Raw genomic sequence first — 13,835 nt, 5'->3', positions numbered from 1 at the left:
ACTCAATGTAAAAAATAAAGTATATGTGATTTAATCTTGCCTAATTATTTGATAGCTGCTGAAATAACTGATGATCAATATTTTTTCTGTTGAACTTAAAATCACTTTATTTTACTTGGGCACTAAAGTAAATCTTTAACCAATTTTACTGTGAAAGCTGAAGTTTTCTTTGGGGTTTTAAGTTTATTTATTAGATTTAACCCCAAGAAACTTTTAATTTACATACATATATTACATTAGTGTAATGGAGTTCATTAAATATAATTCCAATCAAATTAAATTCAAAGACAAAACTTGGAAAGGTTAAATCAATGTTTCTATAGTAGATGATTCACCTTTTTTTTCATTTTTTCTTCATTCAAAAACTGTTAAAAGATAAAAATATAGCCTTCAAAATAATTGTACCATTAAGATTTTTATATTTAAGGATTTTCTTATCCCAGACATAGATGACCTTAGCAGTTTTGGAATTTTGGATCCTCAATGCTCTTAAATTTTGTTCTTGTTTGGCTTTATAAATATTTTGATATGAACGTCACTTATGAGACAAAATGCGCATCTGGCATACTAAATTATAATCCTGGTAATCGTGGTACCTTTGATAACTATTTCCTTTAGGATAATTGCTACTTTTTTTTCTTTTATCTATGTGCTATGGTTGCACAGTTTTAATCAATTTAACACTCATGATTATTTAGGGAACACATATTTATTCTAGTGAGCTTCCTCCGAGCATGCTTGGAGGATGCTCCGAGCATTTTAGAGAAGCTAATATCGTTAATACACCATTACATTCCCATTAATGTCAATCAAATATAAAAGTAATAGTTAAGAGCTTGTATGAGCTTTTTGTGAGCCTTTTGTACGCCTGTAATAATAAAATTTTACTATGTTGCCCTAGAAAATTAGTTAATTGACACAAAAATGGATACATTAAAACTTGAGGTTAAACAGTTTAGGGACATTTCATCAACATGAGATGGAAAAGCTCTAATATAACTAAACATATTTATATAAAGCCGATCAAAATAACACAACATTGGTTGTATAAAATTGATTACATCAAAACAGAAGCAAGTCACCTTAACAGTTATCATTACTTGAAATTAAATATTAACGTTGTTGTCAAATCTATAAAAAATATTGTTGAAAAACTATATAGGAAAAAAGAAATAGATTCACAAACTTATAAATGTTTGAAGAATGATAACGAATCAAAACATGGAAACATGTACCTTCTTCCGAAAATTCATAAAATCAATCTAGAAATAATTAATGAGGCAATTCGAACTGGTCAAATAGTTAGCTACATAAACATTTCTTACTGACCAATCATCCATAAGTGTAACTCTACCACGAGACGTATTGAAAGATTACTGGATCTAAATCTATAACCATTATTGAAGAGTCATCACTTTTACATTCAAGATACCAAAGACTTCCTTTGTAAAATAGAGTCGCACAAGGTACATTAAGAATGCATTCTCATTGTCTGTTATGTAACAGTTATCAATGCATTTTCATCAGTTGACAAACAAGAATATACTTTTAAAATTTCAAACAAACAGAATAAACGGCATTTGTAAAGTTAAGAAACATTGAACTTGAATTAAATTGACATTTATACAGACAAATAATACGAGCGCCTATTGGTGGTATGTGATTTACATCTGTCTGGTCTATTAAAAATATCTTAGATATTAAGTTCCAATGGATAGAAAACATCAAATTGCACTGCCAATACAAAGACGACAGTTTTATGTTCTTCACAGGCAGATTAAAACAGGTTGAAGATTTCTTGAACACAGCGAACAACATTTCCCCTCTGCTTAAAATCACATTTGAGGTGTCTAGATTTAGTATGACCTAATTATTTACCGAAGTGCACAAAGATAAAAGATTCAATAATAATAACATACTTGATGTTCAATCAAATATAAACAAAAACACGAAACGTATCAATATTTGAATGTTAAATGTTTATCTAATTCAGCGATGTGACTATTATTTCTAATTTGACATATATATTAACACACTGTAATACTTTTTAATGTGTGTAGGACGGGCACTAGTGATTGGTAAATATTGATACGTTTCGTGTTTTTGTATATTTGATTTAAAAAAAAAGTAAGTTATTATTATGTCGGAGAAAATATACCACCAAAAGGCGCTTCAATAATTTGTTTGCATAACTGTGAATTTAATTCGAGTTCATTGTTTCTTAACTTTACAAATACCGTTAATTTTGTTTGTTTGAAATTTTTAAAGCATATTCGTGTTTTTCAACTGATGAAAATGCATTGATAACTGTTTCTTCTTAGTTATCAATCTTCATATTTGAGTACATTGACGTTACATCATAGGCAAAAAAAATGCATTCTTTCTTGACCTTGTGCGACTCTATTTTATAAATGAAGTCTTTCGTATCTTGATTGTAAAAGTGATGACTCTTCAATAACGGTTTTAGAATTAGATCCAGTACTCTTTTAATGCGTCTCGTGGTAGAGTAACACTTATGGACGATTGGTCAGTAAGAAATGGTTATGTTGCTAACTATTTGACCAGTTCGAAATGCCTCATTAATTATTTCTAGATTGATTTTATGAATTTTCGGAAGAAGGTATATGTGTCCATGTTTTGATTCGTTATCATTCTTTAAAAAAGTATAAGTTTATGAATCTATTTCTTTTTTCCTATATAGTTTTCAACAATAACTTTTATAGATTTGACAACAACGCGTTAATATTTATTTTCATGAAATTATAACTGTTAAGGTGACTTGTTACCGTTTGGATGTAATCGATTTTATTTAAAACCACTGTTGTGTTATTTTTATCGGCTTTATATAAATAGGTTTTAGTTATATTAGAGCTTTTCCATCTCATGTTGATGAAATGTCTCTAAACTGTTTAACCTCCAGTTTTAATGTATCTATTTTTGTGTCAATTAACTAATTTTCGAGGGCAACATAGTAAAATTTTATTATTACAGGCGTACAAAAGGCTCACAAAAAGCTCATACAAGCTCTTAACTATAAACTCTTCTATTTGATTGACATTAATGGAAGTGTAATGGTGTATTAACGATATTAGCTTCTCTAAAATGCTCGGAGCATCCTCCAAGCATGCCTGGAGGAAGCTCACTAGAATAAATATGTTCCCTTAAATTCATCCTCCTCATGATCATTTTGAATGTTAAAGTATTATAAGTAAATTGAGATTGTATTTTGATCATACTTGCAGTTTGTAAATACTCACTCCACAAAATACTCAATGTAACCACATTAAGTTTCTTTTTTTAACTCTGTATGGAAGGCTTTGCCATGTTTTGAGAACAGATAACAGCAATTAAAGCACCAATATTGTGGATTAAATATTTGCAAGTACATGTAATTAAGTTTTGCCATGAGTTAGCACTTGGTTCCAATTGCTCAGTAAAAAATGTGTACATTTTGAAGAACTCCAAGAAGAGATATTGAACCAAACAAAGTTTTAATTTGAGTTTGGTTCTGTATCCCAAACATTCCCTGACTAACATATCAAACAGTATTATTATTTTGTAAAACAAGTATTTAGAAATATCAAATAATTTGTACTTGTTCTTTTACACTTTTTAGTCCAATAAGTCGGACCATTTAGTTGATGTAATGTAGGAAGAACAAACTTATAGTAGATTGATTGATTGAACAAACTTATAGTGTAATTGATTGATTGTTTGTTTGTTAATGTCTAGTGACAAATAGTTTATGCATTTCAGGACAAGAAACAATTATCAATGAATACAATAGGTAGGTTCTGTAACAGGAAAACTTATGACATGAACTCAATAACAAGTCATCATTGTACAATTTTGTAGCATTTTGTTATGAGTTTCTTTATTTTTATCTCTTTTCTAAAGTAACTTTGTGCACATTTATTTTGGACAGTATTGAAATATTCATATTAAGTTAGTAGCTGTTTTTATTTTTTATATTTGTAGTGCTTTTGATATTATGAATAAAAAAAAATTATAAAAAAGACTTGTTTGCTTTGGTGAATTTATATGAGTTGATAAGACTTTATGACTGTCAATGTTACATTGACAATGTGGGTTAAGAAAAACAACATAATATTGTTCCAACATTTGACGAATTTGAGGTAGTAATTATTGCCAATGAGACAACCCGGGGGCTCCTACAGATGCCAATTGACATTGAAATAAGCTAGCAACTATAGATCACCATATGTCCTTCAACAATGTGCAAATCAAAAACCACATAGCAAGATATTAAAAAATAAAATTAATAAAATTAAAACACAGAATTTCTTTCTATTGTACAAAAGCAATAAACGAAAATCAAATATCAGTGTACAGCAACAAACCACAATCACTGATTTACAGGCTCATGACTTAGGACAGGCACATACTAAATGTTGCGGGGTAAACTGTTTGCGGCACCTAACCCTCCTTACCTTGAATTTTCAAACGATATAATATGAGAATAAATGATAAAAATCTATTGTGAAAGCTTGCTCATCAGAACAAAACAAATTAAAAAGCAACTTTCAAAAAAAAAAGACAAACAGTACACAAATCTGTGAGTATTTGCAGTTTCTAAAAGCTAGTTCAAAGCCACTTACTACTAAAAAATTATAAATTTATCTAAGAGTGAAATATAAAGCGGTACATATCCAACATCCTATTAAGTGTACAGGAATTTCTCGCTGCATTAAAGACCTATTGGTGACTTTCTACTGGTGTCTGTTCGATGGTTGGGTTGTTGCCTCTTTGACACATTCCCCATTTCTATTCTCAATTTTATAAGTCATTAACAATCAGAGAAATACATGGCCTTTTGCAATGCCAAAACTAAGCTATTGAAATTGAATATAGGAATAATTAATTGAGTACAAAATCGATTTTAGCCGATAAACACAATATTCAGATATATACTTATAAATGTCAAAACCTCAAGATATATCATTGTCTTTATGAATGAATCAAGTTCAGGTATAATGTATAAGTATATTGAGGTAACACAATCATTGACTTTTAAAATAACTAACCAGCTGTACATAGAATACGTTCAGTGAAACCCAAATCGTTTCTACCGACACGTGCATAGTGAACGATTTTGGATAAACATACAACGTAAGTGGGAGCCGAAGAATGACAATGTCCAAGAAAGGAAACATTACAATCGGGAACGACCATGGTTCCTTCATGTCGTAAAGTTTTGTAAAAGGTTTCCAGTGTTAAACTGAAATATCTATATCTAGGAAAAGACAGTTATTGCTGTTAATATCTAATTCATTAAAAGTCAGTTCTTTTTGGTAAATTTCGGTAAAAGATTTAGAGAATTCTTAAGTATTTAACGAAAACAAATATCCTCAAGATAACGGTACGTGTTGTTTAATTTATCAATTAGATATATTTTGGACAGTTTTGTTTTAATAAGATTGGCAAACAAAGTAATTCATAACAATACAGGAGTGACTCGAGATCTGCAATTTAAATGGTGCAATTGTGCAAAGTGAGTTTAAGTAGATTAATTTGCAATTATGTAGTTCAAACGGCCATCTAGTTTTTGTTTCAGTTATAACATATGCTTTATTACTAAATATAATGATCAGTTCCTTGAAATTAGTTGAAGAACTATATAATAGCATATCAGTTGTATACAACTTACGAGCGGTCGATACTTTACTGGTGTTTTGTGCAGTTTATTCTAGCAATACATGGTAGGGACCTTCATATGATGAAATCATTATCTTTCAGTCAGTTTAATTGAAGTCTGGAGCTGGCATGTCAGTTAACTGCTAGTAGTCTGTTGTTATTTATGTATTATTGTCATTTTGTTTATTTTCTTTGGTTACATCTTCTGAGATCAGACTCGGACTTCTCTTGAACTGAATTTTAATGTGCGTATTGTTATGCGTTTACTTTACTACATTGGTTAGAGGTATAGGGGGAGGGTTGAGATCTCACAAACATGTTTAACCCAGCCGCATTTTTGCGCCTGTCCCAAGTCAGGAGCCTCTAGCCTTTGTTAGTCTTGTATTATTTTAATTTTAGTTTCTTGTGTACAATTTGGAAATTAGTATGGCGTTCATTATCATTGGACTAGTATATATTTGTTTAGGGGCCAGCTGAAGGACGACTCCGGGTGCGGGAATTTCTCGCTACATTGAAGACCTGTTGGTGACCCTCTGCTGTTGTTTTTTATTTGGTCGGGTTGTTGTCTCTTTGACACATTCCCCATTTCCATTCTCAATTTTACCTTCTAGTGTTCAGATGAATTGTCTTATTGTGATATTAAAATGATTGTTTACAATTCAATTCTATATAAGGGACCTCATGGACCTGTATGAAGAAGAATGTTTGATTTCTTTCTAAAAAAAACTTACGTGTAGCACTAACTTGAGACCACCACCACATTGTTGATAGAGGGGATCGAAATACTGAATTATTCCATACACCCTCAAACTTTCATTTAAATCATTAATGGGTATTTCATAATATTAACATAGTTATTGATGGCTGCCCTAATACATAAATATAGGTATCATAGTCAACACGTTTGATCTAATCACGTTCAAAGTAATCGTATGGGGATACTTTTGTCGAAGGGAAAAGATGGAATCGGCGTTTTTATTTACTGAATTGTCCGATTCTTTTCAACGTATATTATAATTTGAGTATATACTAATCTTTATCAATTTTTATTTTTTATAAAATTGCGTCCCTTGATATACCTCACACTATCTTGAAAATGTTCAGAGTGGTAAAATTGAAATCATGCCTTAGAAAATTTACGGACGTCATCACATACTGGTTGACCGTTGTTAGATAATCACGGATATGTGCAGGAAAACTGGTACCGTTAATGTTATTCATACTAACGTAACCACCTTCCTGTCCTGTTTCTCACAATAGTGACGTTATAGAATGAGAACTCATTACCAAATATGTAATAAGTATGAGCATAACGATGGGTGCCACTTGTTCCAGAGTAATTGGGATCAACTCCTATTTAGTTTGGATCATTTTGTCTAGTCTGTAGTGTTCTATTTTTGTGAACTTGCTTGACTCTTTTTCGTCTTCAGTTTTTGCCATTTTGTCAGTTTACTCTCGACTTGTGAATTTTGAATGTCTGCTTGTTTGCCAAGTGATCGGAATTCCTGCTGGAATGTTGCTACATAGAAATGGAAAGATCACAATTGGGAAGATAAAATCATCTCTTTCGTCGTAAAGTTTTATATTCAACAGACCCTCATTGAAAATTCCTAGATGTAAGTCGAAATATGAGGCATTGTTATCTGTAAAATATACATGTAATGTAATTAAAACTTAATTTACGTGTATTGATAGTAAATTCTTTGTATTCAAAGTGTCACATGCTATAATTACAAAATTGATAGAACTTAAAAACAAAAAAATCAGTGATCAATTGATGAAAAATACAGGTTTGTGTAAAATGAATGATTATAGGACAAATGAGTTGAATTAGTGTATTTCAAAAGCAATTGTGGATACAAAATTTGATCACCACAAAACGTAATATGGTCAATTGTGTGATAGGATCTAAACATGACTATAATTGTTTTCGCCATGCATTTTTACTGTCCATTTAGGCCGTATTACTTGAAAATCATTCGAAAAATTTCTCTTTTTTTTTTCTTTCTAATTTGTAATGCCATACCTGTATTATACCAAATGTACAAAGATTGAACTTTAAGCCTTAAAGCGTATTAAGACCAAAGTACAGTTCAAATTTTCTTATCAGAGATATAACAAAGAAGTTCTGGGGTTAACTTTGATAAAACAAAATCTCTAAACTGATTTTTATAGTTCGTTCTTATGTTGTACTGTTATACCACTGTCCCAGGTTAGGTGGAGGGTTGGGATCCCGCTTACATGTTTAACCCCGCCCCATTATTTATGTATGTGCCTGTCTCAAGTCAGTAGCCTGTAATACAGTGGGTGTTGTTTGTTTATGTGTTACATATTTGTTTTTCGTTCATTTTTTTACATAAGTAAGGCCTTAGTTTTCTCGTTTGAATTGTTTTACGTTGTCTTATCGGGGCCTTTTACAGCTGACTATGCGGTATGGGCTTTGCTCATTGTTGAAGGCCGTACGGTGGTCTATAGTTGTTAATGTCTGTGTCATTTTGGTCTTTCGTGGATAGTTGTCTCATTGGCAATCATACCACATCTTCTTTTTTATATACTAAAAGACGTTTATAGTTAACCGTGATATTTTATAACGAACAGCAACCATTACAAATTATGAAATTTATAAATGTATGGACACACAGAAACTGTGTAAAAATAGACCAACAAAGGACAAACCTATATAAATCAAATATATCAGTTAGACAAGGAAATAATCTTAGTCCCTATCTCTTAGCTTCTATCTAAATGATTTGCCAACTTATTTTGACAAAAAAGGATATATGACCCAAGCCCATTTAGCACACACCCAATACATATTGTATTGTAAGCTGATGATGTAGTTCTTTTATCATCACCAGAAAAGAGCAAGGTTCTTGTATTAAACCAACCAGGACGACATTTAAAAATATTAAAATATCCGTACATAGCAACTTAATTACAAGTAATCTTAGTGTACAGTTCTAAAGCTGTAAATAAACTGTACATCTGTAAAGCTATATAAATTGTACAGCTCCAAAGCTGTATATAAACTGTACTGCTGTTAAGCTGTATATAAACTGTACATCTGTAAAACTGTATATAAACTATACTTTTTAAAGTTGTATATAAACTACAACTCTGTAGAAATGTACATAAACTGTACATTTTTAAATCTGTGTTTAAGCTATACATATAGCTATAGATTATACCACTACACTTTGTTTGATATGATATCTACCAACATTTTGGATATATTGTCCATTCCTTAATTTATATATCATAGTGTTACAACATAAACCTTTACAAAGTTAGTTACGAGAAAAGGGATAATTTTTCTTTCCTTATAGTTGATTTTCTTTGTTGTTTGTTTACTTATACTAAACGGTTACCAATTCAACGCTGTAAACAAATCTTTGAGTACTCTTTTTATTGGTGTACATATTGATTTTGTAATCAGATAATTACAACCATACAAAAAATTACACATTTATACTGTCACAGTACTACATCTTTCGATATATTTTTTTTTGCATTGCACTGATCGATATTCACATACATGATGTTTTGATAAATTGTTATTGGCTTTGAACTTGCTGTCAGTAACTGCGAGTACGTTTAGATCTGTACTTAGTCTCATTTTTGTTTTAAGGAAAGAGTGATGGTACATTGTATATACAATTGATGCCAACTCGGTTTTAAGTTATTAATCAAGTACTGTTCGTTTTAACAAGCGATACTCCTGTTCTTAATCGGAAACATATCTACAAAAAAAGAAAAAGAATGATAAAAATTTAACGCATTATTGGTCGTTACCAAACTGACGTCAAACCCTCCAAATTATAACCTTGGGCTAGACAATAAGTTTTTGGCATAATCAACCATAAGTAATTGCTCAATCACTTCATGTTTCAACTTAGTCTTGTTGGTGAACAATAATTTACTCAACCATTAAATGAACTCGGTTTTAAATAACTAATCGAGCAATACTCCAGTTCTCACTCGGAACAAATCTTCAAAAAAATAATACGCATTTAACGCATTGCTGGCCTTTACCAAATTGACGTTAAACCATCCGCATTATAACCTTGGACTAGACAATTAGTCTTTGACATAATCAATCAAAAGTAATAGCTCATTTACTTCATATTCAAACTTAGTAAACAATAATTCAATCAAGCATTAAATGAACTTCCTTTGATAATAAGCAATGATTAAAAGTCTTACCACTGCAGATAAAACATCTGTTTCATTTTATAATCGTAAAAAAAGACTCGTTCACCAAGCTGTTATATACTTACATAAAAATGTTCTTATCTTTGTTGTACTTTAACAATAATTCGCTATTAAAAAGTGCAGCATGCTATCCAAGTTGCTGAAAAAAAAACTGGATTGTTGTTACGACATCAGGAGCATATCCGATACCATATGTACAAAGGATATTCCATAACGGTCATCCAACTCGTGATGGCGTCCGTAAAAATTACTAAGTGATTATTTCAACGTTACCATTTGAAACTCTTGGTTTAAAAATGTAAAGATCAAAAGGGGAAGCCGAAACATCTCTTTGGCGTAAAGTTTTGTTTTTAATATCTAGGTATATTTAAAGTCCTAATAAAATGGCAAAATCAAAAGCTAACATATCTAACACGAATGGATAACAACTGTCATATTCCTGACTTTGTACAGGCATTTTCTTACGTAGAAAATGGTGGATTGAACCTGGTTTTATAGCGCTAAACCTTTTACTTGTATGACAGTCGCATCAAATTCCATTATATTTACAACGATGCATGAACAAAACAGATATAATAGGTAAAACAGTTAAAATATGGATACAGCAGTCATCACTGTGTCACAATCTCAAAACCAACAAATATTTAACATAAAAGCACAAAACGTATCTATCAATTTAAAAACCGCATGCATTGCTTCAGGTGTATGACGTCAAAAAATGTAAACGTCACATTGTAAAAATGTAAAAACAAAATTGTCGTTCAAAGTATTTAAAAACATATATAATTTCACATAGGGAACGGTGGTATACAGGGTTAAAATCACAGGTAAGTCCTTGTCAATCAAGATTGGAGTCGAGCGCACCAGCATCAAAACAAACTGATTGCAACTATTGAGAGATATTATTTTTTTCAGAAAATTCGTAAAAACTTTAGAGATAACTGAAATTAAAAAAAAAAATGCACATTTTTCTCTTTTATTTACCTAACTACAACAAAATGAATTCTTTCAAAATAGATAAATATTTTTTCAATAATAATTATATATATCTTGATATCATCAGATTTCTGATTACAAATGTTAGATTTTGCATTAAAAAACTTGATATATGTTGTTAAATCATTTTATTTTCGAATGATTGATCTTGAAAATTATAGAGTTGCCCAATCCTTTTGTTTGCAAATTAACCAATCTATTATTTAGTTTGCAAAGAAGCACATAAAAAATCTACAATTTACGTCACGTCACGCCTATTCCAACTGTTTGAGGGCATTAATTTTTATCAATCTAGAAGACAATTTGAAAAAATGAAATAAACAGCTAACTGATTTTAATGTTTAAAAATTTTGCATGACTTAAAATTTAATTCACCAACAGTTGGATAATCAGTTAGAATGCGGAAAACTTAGTAAAAATATACTAGCAACGAATTCAATTCAATGTAAACAAATAACTATAATAAACTGATATTCTGAATGCATTTCCAAATATTTATTCATTCTTACCTAATTATACAGGTTATAAAAAAAGGACGTGACATTTTTTATTCATTTATTCTCATTGACGGACGTTTTGTTTTGTGTTATGTTATGTGTTAAAGTTAAATGGCTCTTGTTTTATTCTTTTAGAGTAACCAATTTAAAGCCAATTTGAGTGGTTATAAACATAAAGATAAAAAAAAACTTTGATTAACTAGTGTGAGACCTTTAAGTTGTCAACTTTTACCTTTTCCTGCAGGTTAAAACGCTGACATATGATTGATTGAATAAAAACTAATCAACAATGCCTGCTCTATGTATAGTTCCACTTGATAAATAACATTGATTGTCAGAACAACGAAAAAGGTCTGCAAATTGAAAGATTCAGGATAACCTTAAAATTGAATACAAGTGTGAATTTTCAAATCTGCAACATTTCTAGCTCCTGTGATATTGTTAATTAAGATGTAAAGTTAATGGGATAACATACAATGCATATTCAATTTAAAAAAGGAAGATGTGGTATGATAGCCAAGTTTTTTTTTTTTGAGATTTCAAATTGGTTAGATGATTTTGAGGTGATGGACAAATAACAAACAAATGCACATAAATAATGAGTACAGTTCACACGTTAATGTTGTTTTTTTTATGGACAAAAAATAAAAGTATCCCTTAAAGAGTTTCGCTGCCCAGGAAGAGACCTGATCAAAAATTTTAACTTATATATGAATGAGAAAATCCATAAATGACATTCATTGATCCCATAAATGTTGTAGCAAGAGCCGCTTACTCGATCGATGCACCCAGTTCCGCTCATGAGGATGATAAGGTTGTAACTAATTTTCATTAATTATGCTTTTGAAATCTTTGTCGTTCATATCTTTGGTTTGTAAGAATGATACCGACCTTTAGATGCAATGTTAATTATTGTCCATCAAATGTTCAATGTAGCTTTGAGGACATGCCTTTTCAAACCTGTAGATTATGCAATTAAGACCGGATCATGTACATCAAAAGTAGGAACTAATTGTATCAGCCGGGTTTTTTTTCTTATATTGTTGTGCATGTGTTATGTTCTCTGTTACTATAGATTTGGATATCTAAACATGCTAAAAGTCTCCAATAATTTTAAATTTACTTAACTGGATTTTTGTTGATGTTTGGTTTATGCATGATGCTTACATCAAGTAGACAATTAGTTTCTTTGCCTATGTTAAACTACGCAGACAGAACTAAACTCTGAAGACGCTGTGTTAGTCATCCAATATGACATACAGATACTTCCGATAAGTTCGGGTCACTTTTGTGTATGTGTTTTTTAACACAACAAGTTTATGAATGATAGGTTCTGGTATTGGTGTGGCATATTTGATTAAATGTTTACTGCCAAACGTTTGATCTTTGTCCGTGATGATACTATGGCAAATTTGAATATATAATAGATTTATCAGTGTTATAGTGTAAATATGTGTCTTCAACCTTCAGGTGTCCGTGATGATACTATGGCAAATTTGATTAAAAAAATAGATTTATCAGTGTAATAGTGTAAATATGTGTCTTCAACCATCAGATGTCTGTGATGATACTATGGCAAATTTGATTAAAAAAATAGATTTCTCAGTGTAATAGTGTAAATATGACTCCGTCACTTGAAGGTGTATTGCTTTGGCATGTTTGTAAATGGAAGTATTCAGTCATTTGCTTGTTGTTTTACTTTTAGAAAAGATCATTGTCTTTGATACAGTCTGAAACAATGTGATATTTACCCGAAAACACTTATTGTGACTCATGTTTCACATGGCCATATCGTTAGTGTAAAACGTCCTTCTGATGTCATATATGGCAATTCAAACATGATCAGGACATCGAAGTAACATAAGGGGCCTCGGTGGTCGAGTGGTCTAAGTAGTTACTACTGTAAACACTAGCCAGTCAACACTGAGGTTGTGAGTTCGAACTCTGCTCGTGCGGGTGGATTCGACTCCAATAATAATTCACTAGGATTGTCAGTTTTCCTATCGAAGGTCGATGGGTTTTTTCCGGGCACTCTAGCTGCCGTGCAATAGCGGTGCTTAAAAGTGGCGTTAAAACATCAAAAATCAAAATCAAATGGAAGTAACATCAAAAACTGACATCTTATTTAGTTTAAGTGTCGAAATTACATCATTCCTTTCTTTTTATTTATTATATTCTAAAGGACTAAGTACTATGTGTGCTTACCTTTTCAAATTTAGACATTAAAACAAATAATTGGTTTAGATTATATGTCTTTTTTTAATTGATTGATTGCAAATACTTCAAAAGGTTTTTTCAATGATATATGATTTTGTTCTATTTAAACGTTTTAACAATCCGACAGCAGATTACTTTGATATCGAAATGATTGCAATTATCAGTTAATCAGGCATACCACTCCAATTCATTAATAATGTATTTTTGGTATTGATTATTGCGATTTAATGATATAAAAGGCATATGATGTATATGCAA

At 30.9% G+C, this 13,835-nt stretch overlaps 1 long non-coding RNA gene across 1 annotated transcript; it reads right to left on the bottom strand.

Moving 5' to 3' along the window:
* Positions 1-9,046: 9,046 nt before the first annotated feature.
* On the bottom strand, positions 9,047-10,008 carry LOC143074532 (uncharacterized). The gene is made up of 2 exons (XR_012977918.1): positions 9,933-10,008; positions 9,047-9,395 (listed from the first exon to the last, which is right to left on the bottom strand). It is a non-coding gene; the product is annotated as an uncharacterized LOC143074532 (long non-coding RNA).
* Positions 10,009-13,835: the final 3,827 nt, after the last annotated feature.

The sequence above is a fragment of the Mytilus galloprovincialis genome, chromosome 5 (assembly GCF_965363235.1).
Source record: "Mytilus galloprovincialis chromosome 5, xbMytGall1.hap1.1, whole genome shotgun sequence".
NCBI lineage: Eukaryota > Metazoa > Mollusca > Bivalvia > Mytilida > Mytilidae > Mytilus > Mytilus galloprovincialis.
This window is presented reverse-complemented; position numbering and strand designations above follow the sequence as displayed.